Genomic DNA, 19,457 nt, shown 5'->3' with positions numbered 1-19,457 from the left:
AAAATTTGTTCTGTTCTGAAATTGAAGCAAATGCATTTTTACATGAGAGTTTCATCCTGCAGGATAGAGTGAATCCAGACAATCAAAGCTGTAGTTACTTAGCAATAGTAGATTTAGCAGATACATATCTGCCTTTTTTGTGGTGGAATGTCATCATTGATTTATGAGGTTTGTATTTTTAAGTCTGACAATGGCTCCTAGAACTTTTACAAAGGTCCTGTTACCTGTAGCAGCTTTTTAAAACAATTTTCACTACTTAGCCCAGGGGTGGGGATCCTCCGGCCCTCCAGCTTTCGTGAAACTACAAATCCCATGACGAATCTGTCTCTGTGAGTCATGCTTGTGGCTGGCAAAATCTTGTAATGCCTCATGGAATGTGTACTTTCACCACAGCTGGAGGTTCCACACCCCTGCCTTAGACCATGTACTGCTTCAGTCTGACTCCAGAGATCCCCTTATTCATCACAAAGATCAGGTTCTTCAATCGTTAGCTCAGCTCAGATGGATAAATCATTTTCAGAAGAAGCAGCTTAAATCAATGCAGTTGATTTACTAGCTGGGAAAGCACTTCAGAGAACTAATTCAGCTTTAATCACCTGTAATTAATGGTTGTAATCAAAGCATTGAGAGCATTCCAATCAATCATGAGAGGTGGGTGCATAAAGATATTATCAGATAACAGAACCAGGAACATAACTAGAAATCACAGGGCCCCATAGCAAAACTTTGTATGAGCCCCCAAACCGTCCCCCCTACCAAAAAAGTACCTACCTCCAGAACACGTTCCCGTGCCTGCGCTGTCTCCATCTCCTTTTCTCTGTATCTCTGCTCCTGCTGGCTCTGATGTCAGAGCCAAAGAAGAGATCACTCTGCCGCTGACTGCTGAAGAGCCCCCCATAGACTCCACACAGCCCACCAGAGACCCTGCAGAGCCCAACTGACACCCGGCAGAGCCCACCATAGGCCCCACAGAGCACACCTGAGACCCGGCACAGCCCACCTGAGACACTGCACATACCAGAGACCCTACAGAGCCCTACTGAAACCCCACACAGCCCACCTAAGAGTGACCCTGCAGAGCCCATCTGAGGCCCTGCAGAGCCCACCTGAAACCATGCCCTGTCCACTTGAGACCATGCAGAGCCCACTTAAAATCCTGCACATACCAGGGACCCCACCTAGCCCACCTGAGATCCTGCAGATCCCACCAGAGACCCTGCACATACCAGAGACCCCATGTAGCCCACCTGAAAGTGACCCTGCAGAACCCACCTGAGAGTGACCCTGCAGAGCCCACCTGAGACCCCATAAAGTCTGCCTGAGACCCCACAGAGCCCACTTGAGACCCTGCAGAGCCCACTTGAGACACTGCACTTACCAGGGACCCTGGATAGCCCACCTGAGTGTTACTCTGCAGAGCCAACCATAGATCCTGCACAGTCCACCTGAGACTTTCTATGGTGGGCTCTGCAGGGTCTCAGGTGAGTTGGTTGTGGTCCCTTTTCCTTGCACATGCAGCTCCTCTCACATGTCAGCCCCGAGCCACCCACTGCTGGAAACCGGGCTTCCCCTGCCTCCACTGCGGCCAGACTGGCCCTGTGGGCTCTGGCCTCCTCCTCCTCCACCAGACCGGTGCTGCAAGACCTCAGCCTCCTCCTCTATGAGATCGGTGCTGCAGGACCCCAGCCTTCTCCACTGACAGACCAGTTCTGCAGGGCCCCAGTCTCCTCCTGTGCTGCTGGACTGATGCTGCAGGGCCCCAGCCTCCTCCTCCACCTCTGCTGTTGGGACCCGGTCTCCTGACTGGGCCCCCTCTGCCCCGGGCCACATAGCAACTGCATGGGTCACCTTGGCGATAGTTATGCCACTGAACAGAACAGTGGTGAAATACTTTATATACCCCAACAAGGAGACAAAAGGAGTCTGACCTTGCTCCAACTATTGCTCCAAAAATCTTCCACTGTGCTGAGCAAAACCTGGTGCATTTGACAGCATTATATCTTCCAGCCATTTAGAATTCTTTAGCCAATTCTCTAAGTTTCCAATTTTTACAACGCAGGGAGTAGACCTTGAGCATATGATAAATGTTTTGCATTACTGGGCATGAAGTAAATGGGTATTATGGCAACTCAGCAATATGCAGAAAATTGATACTTATCATAATTTTCCTTCCCTGACCTCTCCCTGGAAAGTGAGTGTGGGGGCATTTAGTTTAGCATTTTATGGGCTAGCAAAGGGTTGTCCTAAATGAGTCAAGGGTGGGAAGTTGACCAATAGATATGAGGACATGAGGAGAGGTCAGGAAAATGATGTTAAGTATCAAATAACAATTTTCTGTAATGCAGAATGGTTTTATGGTTCTTTGTATACCCATCAGGAAGACCCCCACTCTACTTCCCGCCCTCGTGAAAGATCTCGTTCTTACTAAGACACCAAAAGAAAAAAAACAGAAGTTAAAAAAATACATATAATTTCATTAATATTTATTTATAGCTGTGTCCCCTAATTACCCTCTCTGTTTTGTCCTGATGTATATTAAATCTAAAACGTGAAAGTAGGAACAAATCCTAAATTTGTATTTATTTTTCTTCTATTCTAAAACAAGGATGCAGGAACAAATCTTGCAATAGTGAGTGATGTATATTTATAGCTAGTGCTTAATTCTTCTGGACTGCTAACCCTTATTAAATTATAGCAAATTGTAAATATTGTGCCCTTGGTCCTCTGAAGCTTCCCAGAGTATCTTTTGTACCAGCTCTATAGCAGTCTATACCAAATCCCCCCACTTGCAGGAAAATATCAAATTTGCCTTGTAGCACTTTCAGAAATTTGGAGCTAGATATCTTTAAACTGGAGGTATAAAATCCATAATTCATAAATGTGATTTCTGAAACATTCCTGGAATACAGAAAACTAAATTCATACCCCTCAGGAAATTACATGTATGATTGCTGATAATTTTCCATATTAGTGTGGTGAGCACATCTAGGACATTTTAAAGAGAGTAACTGTTATGTGGCCCAGCAGTACAGTGGACCCTGTGTTGTAGTGCATAATAATATCCAGGAGGCATTTGCACTTAGTGTATATTACATATAGGAAATTAATATATTCACAGTTCAGGCATAAATTTATATTTTGGAATAGCAATGTATTAATAGTCTCAATGTTGCAATGAAGACCTATAGACGAGACATATTACATATGGTTACGCCATGGATGTGAATGCCACACATTTATAGACAAGACAAAAAAGCATTTTATAAATGTAATTTAAAGACAAATTCCAAAAGTAATTGATTTTGTAGCTTCTTATATATTGACAATTGCAGCAGCAAAATAATCTGAACACAATTTCCAGTTGTTCCCAACTGCTACAGCCATAAAAGAAAAGCAAACACCATCTTTAAAGCTTTGAAGGAGAGAACTATGACATACTATGAGGAAATCTTGACATCCAAGAGATATGACTATTATTATTATTATTATTATTATACAGAATTTATATAGCGCCAACAGTTTGCACAGCGCTTAACAAAACTGAGGGAGACAATACAATTAACAATACAATTTTAGTACAGGAGGTGGGGGGCCCTGCTTGTGAGAGCTTACAATCTGATGGGTGATTAGACCTACAAGTGCATGCCTATACCATTTTTTTAAAGGCAGAATTGTCTTGTAATATGGAGCATAGATTAAACATGCTCTCCCCTAATTATAAAAAAGATAGTTTATTTGAAAACTTTGGAGTTGATTTTGCAGTGGAGTTGGAGTTGATTTTTGGAGTTGAAAAGAATTTGCACTTAGCAGGGGATGTTCCCGCTAGTTTAGTAAATGAGGTGGAGCTCTGCTTATTTCCACCACCCAGTCATGTGCAAGCAAAAATACTTTTTTTAAAATTTTCCTTGCACATGATTGTGTATTCTTTGCAAAGTGAAATTTAACCACATTCACCAATCTAAGAGAAACTGCCCCTACAAAGTGCAAATTCCCTTGCAAACGTGAGCAGCTTATTTGTCTTTAGTCAGTAAACTCCTATGAGTCACAGATTTAGTACCCATCATTTGTTTACTTTTTGGGTTGCAAAATATTGTTCATTGAATTATAATATTCAAATCATTATTATTTATTTTTGTTTTCTGAGTACTCACTTCTGCATGTAGAAATTGCATTTTGTAAACAGTACAAACAAAACGTCTAGAGGGTTATTCACAAAGTAGCTGAAGGATTAAGCTGAAACCCTTCAGCTGCAGGAACCCTTCAGTTCAACCGAAATGAAAGGCTGCTATACGGGCTATTCACATTAGCCCATACAGCAGCCAAAGGCAGCTGAAGCACACAGCCAAGCAGGACGCATATGCTTTGGCTCAGCTGGGGCGAAGACACAGCCAAAGTGGGAAAAATGGTCTGCCAAAGCCCAATGCCCCAAAAAAACATGGGGTTCCCCATGAATTGGAGGCACATTTCTTTTTTGTTAACATGTAATTTTTCATTCTGTTCACTACCTAGGCTATTCACTCTCTGCTGTTCGGCCCAATGAGAATAGGGGTGGACAGCAGCGAGTGAACTGCTGAGTGTTCGCCACAGCCGATCCAAATGTTGGATCGGCTGAGGTGAATGGGTCCTGTTCCGCTGAACCAAAGGGAACCGCTGTTCAGCTGAATCAAAGCTAAGTGAAGGGAGCTGAAGGCAGCTGTATGAATATAGCTGTACATGGCTGAAGTGAATAGCCAAACAGGCTTCGGCTTCCTTCACTTTGGTTCGATTATTGACTTAGCTGCTTTCGGCTTAGTAAAAAAAAACCTTATAGTATCTTCTAAAACAAACACTATTTAACATCAGTTCATTTGAAATATGAACACTCATCCCTACTTCTAGTTGTAAAAGTTTAACTAATGACAAATAAATATTAAAATAATAAATAAATAATGTTCCCTACGTTATGTTATGAAATATGTATTATTACCCAATTTCTGGGGGACAAAACATAAAAGACGGGGTCAAGTCAGGTAAAAAGACACCAAACATGTCAAGCCTTAAAATTGCACGCGCTTGGAAAATCACAAGAAACTACCATACGTAAAATTGCCAACAGGCAATGGTTTAAAACCTTTTACCTTTCATCGATTTAGTGTTAATAGTGATTGATGGTCCTAGAATTATTGCTCATGCTCCAACATTCGCGATGATATGTACCGTGTGTGGCACTATGGGTGTAATCGTTGTTTGGCACAACGATTACACCCATTTGGGCGACTCTACAGACACCCGAACGCTTGTATGTAAACAGCCATCGCCGGCTGTTTACATTGCAGACTGAATTCCTAGCGGCGGGCACGAGCGGGACGGGATGGAAAGTTTAAAAACACCCTGTGCTGTTTAAGACCCTGTGCTGCCTGAAGGCATGACGTTCAAAGCTGCTAAGGGACTGAAGCCCCCCCAAGACAAAGCTTAAGGCGGCTGAGCCCACCCTTGCAGATGTTTATGCCGCAGTTCAATTGTCTAACACCGCACTGTCTGCCCTCACTGATCAGGTGCAGGGGATGAGAGCGGATATTTCCTTATACGACATGATTTGCAAAAGGTGCGGGAACGCACTGCGGCCTTGGAGGGCAGGGTGAGCGACTTGGAGGATTCTACTGCTCCATTAACTGCAGATGTCAAACAGGCTCTGCAGAAGATGAATGCAAACTCCATGAAGGCTGATGACATCGAGAACCGACTGCGTCGGAACAATATACGGGCTGTCGGCATCCCTGAATGCGCTGTAGGCGCAAATGCGACTGATTTTATCGAAAATTGGCTGTCTGAGGTATTTGGGAAGGACTTGAGAGGTCTGGGAGACACGGTGAAAAGAAACGCTGTTTTAGGCCATGTCCAGCGTACCTCCCCCTCCATTATCTGTCTGCAGGAGACACATTTAACCCCCGATACCTATGCCACCCTGAACAGACGTTTCTGTCAGGTCGGTTATCATTCATGCTACTCCACCTACTCGAGGGGAGTTTCCATCCTTGTTCATAAGAACTTGCTGTTCTCCTGCACGCGGGTAAAGGTGGATAGGGCAGGGAGGTATGTGTTCCTTCACTGCCGCATTTATGACTTGAATTGTGTTATTGCATCAGTGTATATTCCGCCCCCATTCTCCAGTGAGGTTCTGAAGGACCTGGCGCGTTTTTTGGCTGATAAGCTGCTGCTCCCGGTCCTGGTTATGGGTGATTTTAATAATGTCATGAATGTGGGTATGGACAGGTTCCCGTGTCCATCGCCCGCTACCTCTTTCTCAGCGACTCCCTTTGGTAACTTGTGCTCGGAGCTGGGTCTGCTGGATCTGTGGCGCCTGTCGAATCCTACTACCTTGCAATATACCTGCCATTCCCGGTCCCACAACACTCTCTCACGGATTGATTACGCCCTGGGTACATCAGAGCTGGTGCCCTATGTTTCCCGAATTGTGATACACCCCAGATGCCTATCGGATCATTCTATGATCTCGGTACAACTCTCCTCGGGTAGGCCCCGCTCGATGCTCCCTTGGCGTCTGCACCCCCACTGGCTGACCCTGTTCCCAGATCATTCCTCACTGGAGACCTGAGGTTTCATTTTTTCTGTCGGTTAACATTCCATCTGCACCGGTGGGGGTGGTCTGGGATACCTTGAAAGCCTATGTTAGGGGCCTTCTGCTTAAAAACATTTGCTCTGCTAAATCTAGGTCTAGACGGGATATGCAGGAGGCCTGTCAGAGGGTGGCAGATTCCGAGAGGGAGTACATTAGTAACCCTTGTGTAGCTACTGAGGGAGACTGGCAGGGGGCTCAGCGTTCCCTCTCTGCTTTGCTGTCAGTACAGTCCCAGCATAAACTGTTTTTCTCTAAGCGGGTGTTCTGGGCGGAGGGAGATGTGGTGGTTTTAGGAGGGGGGCCTTGGAGGAGAAGATTGTGCTGTATGTGGATGATACCCTTTTGTTTCTGGCGGTTACACAATCTTCCCTCTCCAACGCTATATCCCTATTAGTTGGGTTCGCCAAATTCTCTGGCCTGGTCGTCAATTGGGAGAAGTCCAATCTGCTTCCGCTGGACCCTCTGCCTGCGCCTTTGGCTCCTGAGTTGTCTCATCTGCAGGTCCAGTCGGCCATTACCTATTTGGGCATACAACTGACGGCTTCTCCCCTTGACTACCTCTCTCTGAATTTACTCCCCTTTCTGGCGAAATTTAGGTCTCAATGGGCTTCCTGGGCTAAATTACCGCTCTGGCAGGGTGAATTTGATCAAAATTATATGGTTACCCCAGTTATTATATGTCATCCATAACTCTTCGATGTGGATCCCAAAAAAGACCTTCCGCCTGATCGACGGGATATTCATGGACCTGGTCTGGAGGATGAAATCCCCCCGGCTGCGTCTTGATGTCCTGAAGCATCCAAAGGCTTATGGGGGGCTGGCTTTGCCGAACCCCTGGTTTTACTTTGTGGCCTCACAGGTACAACATTTGGCTGCCTGGGCTGTGGAGGACGATCCCCCACAGTCCTTTGTACTTCTTAAGCATTTGTTTCACGGATTGGACCCTCTGTGTTACCTGGACAGTGACATGTATATTAAGAGACACTCTGCACTTCCTACAGTGCGCTTGATGGGGCAGATTTGGGCTACCGCCAAGCGAGCCTTGGGGATGGACCAACTAACCCGATACACTCCTCTGTGGCAAAATGGCAAGCTTCCGGAGCTTATTGCCCTCCACGGACCCGTAATGGGGTTGTATCAGTCTCTCAGTTGTACCCTGTGGGGGAATTGTGTTCCTTTGAGTATCTGGCCTCCACCTTTGGGCTTACTCGCAGGTGCCAGTTTCAGTTCCTCCAGGTGCAACATGCTCTACGGGAACAGTTTGGGCATGACCCCCCTAGGTTTTCTCCTACTCCGACATTGGATGCAGTGTTATTAGCTACTCGCACCAAGGGAGTGATCTCCTTTTTGTACAGCCACCTCCTCCGTAAGTCTGATGTTCTTAACCCATTGAAGTGCAGGGAGGGGTGGGAGTAAGACCTGGGAACTATGTCAGATGAGGATTGGGAAGATGTTCTTCAGGGTATTGAACAGGTGTCACTGTCACCCACGCAAAGGCTGACGCAATTGTTCATTGTTCATAGAATTTACAGAACGCCTGAATTTCTGTTCCGTATTGGGTACAGAGCTGACCCAAATTGCCCGAAGTGTGGCCACCATCAGGGTTCTTTAATCCATCTCCTTTGGAGATGCCCCAAGCTAGTAAGATATTGGGGTAAGGTTCTAGAGGTCATTAACATTGTCTTTGAATCCTCCTTGAGTAATACCCCACTGGTTTGCCTTCTTGGATTGCTGGAGGCACCGGAGATGACTCCTCACACATCGCTTGCTATAAAGAGGGCCCTGTTTACTCCGTCCAGGTTGGTGGTGCGGAAGTGGGTTTCCTCCTCCCCCCCTCCCCACACTGGAGCTATGGCTGGAATTACTGGACAGAATGGTGGAGTTTGAGAGGGTCACATATAAGCAGAGGGAGCCTGAACAAATTTGAGAAATTGTGGGCCGCCTGGCTGTCTTATAGAGGACGGGCGACACATGGGAGTACAGGTTAGGGAGGGCAAGCTGTCCTGAGCTGGGCTTGTGGCTACGGGCTGTATATGTGGTGGAAACTGGGATTGGGCCGACTACGTGGAATCATCTGTGAGACAGAGCTGGTTGGCTATCTGGGTGGTTGTAAGCTGTGTGGGGAAGTTCCATTGTGGACAGCTCATTGCGATGCTATTGTATGTACGCCTCTGTATTGTCTTATTTTTTATTTTTTTGGTTTGTTTTACTTTGGTTTGTTTCTCGTATTGTAGTTTATTTTATTTTACTGTGTCTTTGCAATGCTCTGACATTTGTATATTAAATGTTTATTGAGTTTTTTAACACAAGACAGATAACACTTGACAGAAAGACAATAGCTAATACTTACATATTGAATATGACAGTAGAAGCATGGGGATAAGGGGGTTGGGAAAGTGGGTCGTATAGGGGGGGATGGGGAACCAGGGTTTCTCCTGGTCTGGGCGTTATTCATAGAAGGTTTTTAGCATATCATAATAACGAACTGACAACCATACATGTATACAGATACATTCCCCTATTGGGGTATTGCAATGGAGATACCGGATTTTAAATTGTTACAGTGCGTTTTGTGTTAAGGAGGAAAAACACTCAGCCAGATGGTACAGCAGGTTCTGTGGACATAAGGGCTATGTACTCCTCAGTGGTCTTAAAATGTAACCACCCTGCCCAAGTCGTATAGAAAGAGCTATAATCATCTTTGTGGGAGTATTGCAGTTCTTCCATCAATCTCAAATCATCTACGCGAGTCAGCCATTCCGTTATGGTGGGTATTTGGGAGGATCGCCAGTGTTTTGGAATAAGGGCCTTGGCTGCGTTAAGCATGAAAGGGATCACCGTCTTTTTATACGAGCGGGCCGAGAGGGGGTTAAGGTGGAAGAGACATAACCATGGGTCTAATGGAGTTATGATACTACTAATAGAGGTTATGCAACTGGTGATTTCTTTCCAGTACTGCTGTATGAGTGGGCATTCCCACCATATGTGGGCAAACGTGCCTGTCGAGCCACATTGGCGCCAGCACATGGGGGAGTTTTCGCTGCACATAGCATGGAGTGCGGTGGGAACCTGATACCATCTAGCCATGAGCTTAAAATTAACCTCCATCATGTAACTCAGGAGACACCGAGGAGCACATTTGCAACAGTTTAGTACGCTGAGACGGCAGTAGGGGATGCCGTAGCTCTTGTTCCCATTTAACCAGGAAGGGTGGAGGTGAGTCTTTTGTGATACTGGCCAGGATCTTATAAGTAACAGAGAGACCGTGACGTGTGGTGGACCCTAGGATAGACTCAAAGGGCAGGAAATTTTTTAGTGTACGTAGAGGCTTGCTAAGGGACTGGACAAAATGTTGCAATTGTCTATGTCTCCAGAAATGGGGTGTGCCCCATTTGTCCCGTAAGGATGAAAGGGGGCGGAGCATAGTACCTTGGAGTACATCTTCTAGACGTAAGCAATCCGAATCTGTCCCAGTTAAAAAGAGCATATCAGACTTTCCCAGGGGGAAGTACTCTGCACCTGTCAGGGGCAGTAACACAGAGTTGTAAGGCCATCCCTGTCGTTTGTGTAGACGGTCCCAAGTTGCCAACGTGGCCATGGTGAGTGGTGAGGTCTTAGGTGACAAGTTCCTCTCTGAAGGGGGGTCCATATACTACAGGATAACTTGGAGGCACTCAGGTCGCATTCTAATTGTACCCATCCTTTTTGTGAGGTATGGTACGTCCAATCAATTAATCTGGCCAGTTGTGCCGCTTTATGATACACAATAAAATCGGGCATGTTGAGGCCCCCTTTAGTTTTGTGCCTGGTTAAAACAGAGTATGCGATTCTGGGTCTCCTTCGTTGCGATAAGTATTTCGAGAGTAGTGAACGGAGTGCGTCCAGGTAAGTCAGGGGTAGGTTAATAGGTAGCATTTGAAAATAGAATAGAACTTTGGGTAATATCATCATTTTAAGGGTGTTCATCCGGCCCACCCAGGACATGGAGCGTAGGGAGTATGCGGTCAGGTCCAGTTTCACAGAATTAAGCAGGGGAATGTAGTTAAGGGTGTATAGATCTGAGAGTTTAGGGGTGAGGTAAATGCCTAGGGAGCGCATGCTGTCCTGTCGCCATACGAAAGGAAAGTGAGGGGTTAAGCTGCTACAGTCGGCTCTCTTTACCGTTATGTTCAAGATCTCGGATTTGCCCATATTGATTTTAAAATTGGACAGTTCCCCGTATGGGTTCAATTCAGACAATATGTGTGGGAGTGAAATCCTGGGGTCCCGTACGTAAAATAAAATGTCATCAGCATATGCTGCTATTTTGTATTCAGTGGTGGGAGAGGATATGCCGTGGATGTTTGGATGGTTACGGATTGTAGCCAGGAAGGGTTCAAGGGAGAGGACAAACAGTAATGGCGAAAGGGGGCAACTCTGGCGAGTACCGTTGTGTAATGTGAAAGGGGATGATAGGGCGCCGTTCACCTTTACTCTGGCAGTTGGGGAAGAGTACAGCGCAGATATCCACGCGAGCATCCGGGGGCCCAGTCCCAGGGCAGACAGTGTGGAGAACATGAATCCCCAGTCAACTCTATCGAACGCCTTTTCGGCGTCCGTAGATAAGAGTAAGACCGGTGATCCCTGCTTGTGTGCTAAATGGATCAAAGACACTGACTTACGGGCACTGTCTCTAGCCTCTCTCCCTGGGACAAAGCGCACCTGATCCGGGTGTACCCAGTGAGGGATAAGCGGGCTGATTCTGGTGGCTAGGATCTTAGCATAGAGTTTGGTGTCCACATTCATTAATGAAATAGGACGATAGCTAGAGCAGCACGATGGATCTTTACCGGGTTTAGCTAGGAGGGTGATGTGGGCAAGTAACGATTCGGGGTGCAGATGGGTGGAGATATCAATGGAATTGGCATAATTACAAAAATAAGGGGCTAGAGCAGTCTGGAAGCGTTTAAAATAGAGAAGGGGGAAGCCGTGGGGGCCTGGGCTCTTACCTAGTGGTGTGGTTCGGATGGCTTGTTCAAATTCTGCTACTGTGATGGGGGATTCAAGGGCCATTAGTGTGTCTTCTGGCAACGAAGGTAAACCCGCGTTTTGTAAATAGCTAACGATTTTCTCCTGCTTAGCTATGAGCGATGATGGCGTGGCAGGAGGGCGGACCCTATATAAGTCCTGGTAAAATTTGCGAAAGGCTGCGGCTATGTCTGTTGTGAGGTGGGCCATAGATGCAGATGTTGTCTTAATTTTAGATATAAAGGTGTTGGAACGCTTCTGGCGTAGGGCACACACCAAAAGCCTTCCAGGTTTGTTACCCTGAGTATAGACTTTCTTATTCATCATAGTAAAGGCTCGTTTAGTGTCCGACTCCAGCAGTTCCTTAAGTTGTACCATTTTAGTAGTAAGTGCATGGAGAGTTGCTGATTCATTTGAAGCTTTATGAGATGTTTCCAATGAATGGATTTTCTGATAGTAATAGTTGCAACTGTGCTACCCGCTCCTTTTTTTTCTTAGAGCCTATGGCCACCAGAGCGCCTCTTATCACTGATTTGTGTGCCTCGCAGAGGATAGATGGGGATATTGAGTCCCTATCGTTTTCCTGAAAATAATTACTAATGTTGGCAGCTATCGTCGCTTCAACAAGCGGATCATGAAGGAGAGATTCATTCAATCGCCAATTGTAAGAGCGGGAGGGGGCATTAGCCATAACAAGTTGTACAGAGACTGGCGCGTGGTGTGATAGGGTCATAGGTAGGATTTCGGCAGATTGGACTGATTCAAGGAGGAAATGCTCCAAAAAGAGCATATCCAGCCTTGAATAAGAGTTGTGGACCGCAGAATAGTGGGAGTAGTCCCTTTCCTTCGGGTGGATTATTCTCCACACATCTGCCAGCTGTAGGCGGTGTAACGCACTGCGCACAGTGTTCAGATGGGATTTGGGGTTACATGCCAGGCTGGTGGAGGTATCTACTGAGGGGTCCATGCAAAAGTTACCAGAGACTATCAGGTGGCCCGTGCGGAAGCTCCGCAGCTTGCCTAGTATTTTTCTGAAGTAAGGCGCTGGGGAGGAGTTTGGACAATAAACGTTCGCCAGAGTGTATGTAACACCATATAGCTCAACATGAAGAAACAAATATCGACCCTCCGGGACTACCATTCTGTCTGTGATCGAGAAGGGGAGATCCCTTCCATATCCTATGGTGACCCCACGTCCTCTTCTTGTAGGTGACGTACAATGATACCATAAAATCTGGAATGAAGCCGCAGCGTGGAGTCATGGGAGATATGCGTCTCTTGTAGAAAGACTATGTCCGCTTGCAGCCTGTGCAATTCACTAAGAACTTGGTGTCTTTTAGCTGGAGCGTTAAGACCCCTGACATTATAGGTTACCATACGTAGGGACGCCATCATGGACCCGGGAGGTTATCTACCAAAGTGGTTTCTAGGCCCAGACCTTGGGGGGAAAGTGGGGAGACAGACAATGGGGGGTAAAGGGAAGAAAAGGTACACATAAAACACATAGCAGTATGTTGGCTTACTGCCACAGTAAATGTGCCGGGCACGGCACTGAGGCCCTATCACATGATCAAAAAGGGCATGGCCCAGGCGGCATCGACAGGGACTTTATCTCCGCAACCAGGCCCAGTGACCGGCACCCCCCCCCCAAGCAATCCTCTTAACACATAACGCTTAAACATAACAAGAATATGAAATTAAATACCACTCTGTTAACAAATGAGTCGCTATGTGCGACCAACCAGATGAGCAGATGAGAGCGAACTCAGCCCTGGGGTTGTGTTGATATATCACACAGGCTGCCTATTCAACCAGGCTCAGGAGTGTGCAGCATAAGAACATAGGCAGTTCCATTCCCACGTAGGGAAGAAATCGGGGAACATAAGGGCTATACCTCCGTTGCCAGTTAGGTGAAATGTTGACAACGTCCCGGATCAAATAAAACATATAAGAGAAGGAAAAACTGTAAAAACCAAGAAACAATAATGAGCGTAAAGCCCCTGGAGCTGTATATCCAATCCGCATGTTGATAAGCCGATGTAGATACACAGGGTATCTATTTCATCAGGCTCGCAAATGTTCAGCACAGTAACGAAGGCAGTTCCAGTCCCATGCAGGGAAGAACGCGGGAAACATGAGGGTGAATAACCGTTGCCAGGCAGATGCAGTGGCAACCCGAATCAAATAAAACATATAAGAAAAAAGTGTAAAAATCGGGAAACAATAATGAGCGCAGAGCCCCAGGGGCTGTATAGCCTACCGACAGGTCGCAAAGCTGTTGTGGCTCACGGGGCATCAACCTGGGAAGAACGGGCCACCGATTGCCGCCGGGATGCTCGGCGGGGCTTAGGTGATGGCTGCCGCCATTGTGAGACAGGTAGTGGGGCGCAGCCGGGCGTCGGATCTGCCCATCCGGGAAGAGCAGGAGGTGTGATTCACAATTTCTCACAGAATCCCGGTAGATCTTCAGGGAATCTCAAGACCGCGGAGCGACCTTCATGGGAACCAATCAAACAGGCCGGGAATCCCCAATAGTAGGTGATGTCGCGGTCCAGCATCAGGGTGAGCAGGGGTTTCAGGGCTCGCCGTCTGGAGAGGGTCTCCGCAGCCAGGTCAGGGAAGATGCGTAGTGTGGCCCCATCAAAGTCCACGTCAGCAGTGGTCTTGAGGCGATCCGTCACCAGAACCTTGTCCGTGAAGTAATGGAATCTCACGATAATATCTCTGGGTTGCTCACCCGCTCCCAGACGAGGGCGGAGTGCCCTGTGTGCATGATCAAATGGCATCGGCGAGGTGGGGGGGCGGCCCAGGAGGCCATTAAATATGCTGCGGAGCGTGTCTCCCAAATCTGCATCACGAGTGGCCTCAGGAAGGCCCCGGACCCGTAAGTTATTACGGCGGTTCCGGTTTTCTTGGTCCTCTAGCTTGTATAAAGCCGCTATCATGCTAATCTGTGTCGTGGTACTGCAGGCTCGCAGTTCTTGAATTGCCTGAGCATGGGCGTCCAGTCTGGTCTCGGCCTCCTCTACCCTGTGTAGAACATGAGACACTTCCGCTTTCACTGAAGATATTTCGGCCTTTAACGAATGTTCGAGGCGGGAAAACATCGCGGCCAGATCTGACTTACTTGGTAGAGTTTTGGCCAGTGTCGCTACAGACATCTCCGAGCCCTGGTCCGAGTCTTGGCATGCTGAGGAAAAGGCCGGCGAGGGAGACCGGTCCGCAGGCGGGACTCCGGTTGGTGGCAAGGCCTCACCTAGGCCGCGGCCTCTGGAGGAATGGTCCGCCATGTGATCAGGCGAGGAAGCCGTCAGGGTCTACATGCGCTTTAGGGTGCCCTTACCGGATTGCTTAGTGGAATCTTTACGGTGCAGGGTTCTGCCCATGGTATGTGGAGGTGGATAAGGGTTGTTGCTGGATAAGATCAGAATGTAAAAAGTGGCATTTAGTTAAGATTGCTCGGGGTGGAAGACGGAGCTGAAGCTAGGCACGTCCGCTTGGTTCCATGCGCAAACCATGCCCCCTCCGCTCTGACATTTGATTTCTTACATGTGTGGATTGTTTTTTTGTCTGAAAATGTTCAATAAAAAATTATCTGAAAAAAAAAAAGAATCAGAGAACTGGTCTGGGCTCAATTTGCAGGGCATTCATAGAACTCATCATAAAATCCAGAAATTGCAAACTTTAATTTAATTCAAGAGAGTGGATCTTAAAAATCAATTCTAGCCATTTTTAAGGCTAATCGGCAACCAATTGTCAAACAAAGGGCATGGGGATCGACGTACTGTAATGGGGGGCATGTACTCATGCAACTTTTATGTGACTTTAAGGGTGACATGGGAAAAACGCCATGCCTTTTTGATACATTTGGGAAATGTCTTTAGGCTGCATGCAGTGTTATGAAATATTACAATGCTCATGGACACCGTTAGTGATACACTATGATCTGACATCACATATTTTGCATGACCCAGGGGGTCAGAAATCACCAGTGCAGCAATGTAAAAACAGAAAAAGGCTTTATTTTCCAAAAGGAAACAAAATAATGCTTCCAGCAGCAAAAAGGAAAATAGCTGTTATGCAGCACAGCAGCAAAACAATGTCAGCTTGTCTTCAGCACAAATAACACAAGATTGTGTCTCACCAACTTTGGGCTTTTACCCACAGGAGCACTCCAGAATCTCCATACCTCGGTCCGGTTAATTTCAACTTGAAAAATGCTTTTTTAGGTAGTTTTGACTGTGACACCTGTATTTTTTTATCTAGCCATAATTCATTATGCTCTTCAACAGCTGCTGTATTCTGGCCCTGCCTGCCAACCCACCCACCAACTCTCAGTCCTGTAGCACAAAGCCAAGCAGCGGTTTCAGACCACTTCCATTGGCTCTGTGCTACAAGTCTGACAGGCAGAGGGTGGATTGACAGGTGGGGACAGAAGCCAGTAGCTTCTGTGGAACTTAAATTAAAAAACACTTGGAGTGGCCACTTACCAAAAAATGCTAGGTACATGGCCTGAATTGAGCTGTGGAAGTAACAACCAGAACAGTTCTAAACCTATAGAAAAATGTAATCTTACAAAAATAATAACGCTAAACCCATACATTTTAAAACAATTATCCAGTGGCAACTCATTTTTATACTTAGTATAGCTTTTTCTGCAATATCTCATTGTATTGTGTCAAAAAGTGTAATCAAATGTTAAGTGTTTACTAAACACGTCAGTATCACAACCTTCACATTCCGGAGATGAGGCTTTGTTTATCCTGAAAAAATAATTAGAGTGCCATAATTCAGAGACATTGGCCAATGGCTGGAGAGTATGTAAGCAGCTTGATTGAGTCGCAAAAGGACGAGATGAGACAGGAAAAAGCACTCTCCCAATGTCGGGGGCATGTGGCCTGGTATGGCACAGGGATAGGGGGTGTTCGCTCATCCCTCCCTTTGCTGCCCTGCCAGGCCTGTGCTCAGATTAAAGGTCTGGTTGGAAAATGTAGGGGGACCCAACGTGTTTCCTCCCTTTTGTGGGGGTGGGGCTCTATCATAAAATTTCTAAAAGACCTAAAGGGCCTGGTATGACTTTTGGGGGAACCCCATGCAGTTTTTTTGTTACTTTTGAATCTTTGGGTCCCTCCAACTTTTCTACCAGACCTAAATGGTCTGGTATGGATAGGGAAGGGGACCCCATGCAAATTTTTTTATTTGTTTACATTATTGTTTAGGCATACTATTGTCCCTGCTTTGGCTATGTGTCCGGCTCACACGAGCCGAAGCATACTGAACTGATTGGCTCTGGCGGCAGAAGTGAGCCGAAGGATTAGCCAAAGCTATGGCTTTATCCTTCAGCTCCCTTGTGAATAAACCCCTTTAATTTAGAAGAACTTAGTTATTTGTACTTCTGTAACCCTTACTAAAAGTTACAATACGATTTTGTCTCACTATAAAAGGACAGCTATTATGTTCTCAGTTTACTTACAAAAACTTGAGTGGAAACTGAAAGGTATTTGTTAACTGTTTACATAATTTTGTCTCCTAATTACTTTTTTCATTTAGCAGACTTTATAATTACATGGCAGCTTTCCATGTAGGCATCACTGAGCAAATGGCAGTGAGAAGCACAGATGCAGTGATTAGTATAAGATAGGGACACAGAAGCAGTAGCTGTAATTATTTTCACATGTTTGGAAATGCACTTTCACCTAGATAATATGTTCTATTACAGATTTTGGCAATGTATTTTGCCCCAGTGAACTATAAAGATCTGGCTTTACATGTTTTTAGTAATCCTTTGATTGTATTTTACTAGTCTAAAACTATTGTACAATTTATATATTCTGATTTCTATATCTTTCTCCATATGTATGCAGTATCTGCTATTATTATCAGTAAAACATGGCATCTTTTAATAAGCTGATTTTGTTTTGTTTTTTTGCTAGCACAAATATGTTTTAATTTCAACATTTTGCCACATAACAATTTTAAATAACAAAACATATGATATCACCCTCTCAATGCTCCAATGTTGACCTTTAAGTTCCCTTCCCTGATCAAACTCAGGTCTTCTTGTGGGTTGAATGATGCACATCATTATTCAAACCACTTCACTTGAGTCTAGGGCATCAAGGACCCTCCCCCTGGAGGTACTGCGTACAGCTGGGCTCACAAAAGAATGCTGCAGGGGATTTCATAGGCTGAAACCTACTGTATAACAGGATCATTGCACCAAACATACACTGAAGCCAAGACCAGAGGATAGTGTTCTCTTTTGACCTTAGTATATTAGCACTGACAGCTACCAACATTGTTATTGGTAATACCTTTATTAGTGACAAATAATTGAGTGTACCACAGTTTGAGAAATGGCAGATTGGTGGCCTAGTGGCTTCTGCACTGTGGGATTAAAAACCTATAGGTTTAGCTACCCTCTATAAGTGGATATCCCTAAGTAGGTGACAATTGGTTGTCCTATAAATTAAGGATCTCTATTAGAGCAGGGAAATGTTGGATCCTATGTTAGGTTTTTAAGGAAGATTATATGGTAGTTTCTCCCACTGGACACAGACAAAAACATGTTTTCATTAGAATCGGGAAGTGTTCAAATTTCTATCAATATTTTTTATTACTGCCTTTCTGTCCCATTGACAACCATTCCCCTTATTTCCCCATAAAGGGAGGGTGAGGGGCAGGAAATTAGGCAAGAATCTCCCCAATAAAATCAAATAATAAAAGACAGAAATAACAATCTGACAGACGGTTTAAGTCCCACTCTAAAACTAAACAGACTATTTTTGGCTGGAGTTAGACTTTAAAACCAATTATTTTTGCTTGGTGGAACAAAAGAGGACAAAGCCCAACTCCAACCTATTCTATTGATGATAAGGGGAACAGCTAGAGTGGTGTTAAGTGTTTATTTTTTTCCTGTGATTCCATTGGGGAGAGTTCCCTCAATTTGACATCTATGACAATAGTACAAAATACAGGTGGAGCACTAGTCACTCTCACAGGAAGGCACAGTCAGCATTAAAAATTAAACCTGTCCCATTCCTACTAACAAAAAAGTAAGGGAAAATTCTCGCCAATACAGTCAACAATAATACATTTGCAGAGATTCAAATTATCTTCATAAAAAAAGGTTTCTGCAGGAGTTGATCTAAGCATTTGTTTGGAAATGGCAGTAACCGCCCACAGTAATCTTTATGTACACTGCATGAATAATGTTTGAAACAACTACAGATAGAAAAAAGAGATCTATAGGTAACGGTATTCTATAAACATAAAAACAAGCTGACTACCTTCCCTGATTAATCAAAAACAAAATGTGGGAAATAGTACGTTAATATATATTTTTTTTATGAGCCAAAATAGAATACTATTATGAGGAAATTAACAAGCAATAACTGCTGGTTTACTAAAGTTCACTAAGAACTCCTTTAATGGAAACCAGCCATAATTGGGGGTTCTTCAAGAGTCTTAATATTAAATCTAAAATTAGTATGCTTCCCATAGAACAGAACAGCTGCACCAACCGCATGAGGCAGATGTTTGAACAAACTACTGTATATTGCTTGCCAATAGATACTATACAATTAGCCCTGGGGCAGAGCAAAATGTATAATTTCCATTGGTGTGCAATAACATTTGTTTTAAAGCCTGGTTCATGCAGTTGGGGCAGCTGTAATGTTCTACGGGAAGTAGTTTGGAGGTAGGTTGGGATGAATCCTGGTTAGTGATAGGCGAACTTGCTTGGGTTCGATTCGCAGGTGCATTTGGGAAAAGCACCAAAAAGTTCACCAGTTGCTAACTTTAATGAGAAACTTATTGAAGTCAATGGGGG

The sequence above is a fragment of the Nanorana parkeri genome, unplaced genomic scaffold (assembly GCF_000935625.1).
Source record: "Nanorana parkeri isolate BGI_ZX_2015 unplaced genomic scaffold, ASM93562v1 scaffold45, whole genome shotgun sequence".
Classification (NCBI taxonomy): domain Eukaryota; kingdom Metazoa; phylum Chordata; class Amphibia; order Anura; family Dicroglossidae; genus Nanorana; species Nanorana parkeri.
The sequence above is the reverse complement of the archived record's forward strand: the minus strand, read 5'-3'. Positions refer to the sequence as shown.